Consider the following 540-nt stretch of genomic DNA (forward strand, 5'->3'; position numbering starts at 1 on the left):
TAAAACACCTCATAAACTTATGGTTACAATTTGTTGTTTTCCTTTTCACCAATTAATTATATCTCTAAACATTGATACGCTAAAGTGCTATCCGATTGTTTAATTCATGATGAGAAACTCCCCCCAGTCCCCACTTCATTGGACTATTCCATTATCCTACTGTAACCAAACAGCTCAGCAGGCTGTAAGCCGGAGGCTACAGACGGCTCAGCGGGCTGTAAGCTGGAGGCTACAGACGGCTCAGCAGGCTGTAAGCCGGAGGCTACAGACGGTTCAGTGGGCTGTAAGCCGGAGGCTACAGACGGCTCAGCCTGCTGTAAGCCGGAGGCTACAAACGGCTCAGCCTGCTGTAAGCCGGAGGCGACGGCTCAGCGTGCTGTAAGCCGGAGGGTACAGACGGCTCAGCCTGCTGTAAGCTGGAGGGTACAGACGGCTCAGCGTGCTGTTAGCCTCAGACATTTCTCAGACAAAATCTGGGGACATTTTCAGCTCGGAAGCGTATAAACCTCCAAAACAAGTCATGTTTTTATTTTTGTAAAA

The 540-nt window shown here is 49.3% G+C and overlaps 1 protein-coding gene across 1 annotated transcript in view; it reads right to left on the reverse strand.

Annotated features, from left to right (window-relative positions):
- The window catches only part of LOC116702993 (trypsin I-P1), an 18,538-nt gene that overhangs the window by 3,238 nt on the left and 14,760 nt on the right, over positions 1-540 (reverse strand). The window lies entirely within an intron of this gene.

This window comes from Etheostoma spectabile, chromosome 15 (genome assembly GCF_008692095.1).
Source record: "Etheostoma spectabile isolate EspeVRDwgs_2016 chromosome 15, UIUC_Espe_1.0, whole genome shotgun sequence".
Classification (NCBI taxonomy): domain Eukaryota; kingdom Metazoa; phylum Chordata; class Actinopteri; order Perciformes; family Percidae; genus Etheostoma; species Etheostoma spectabile.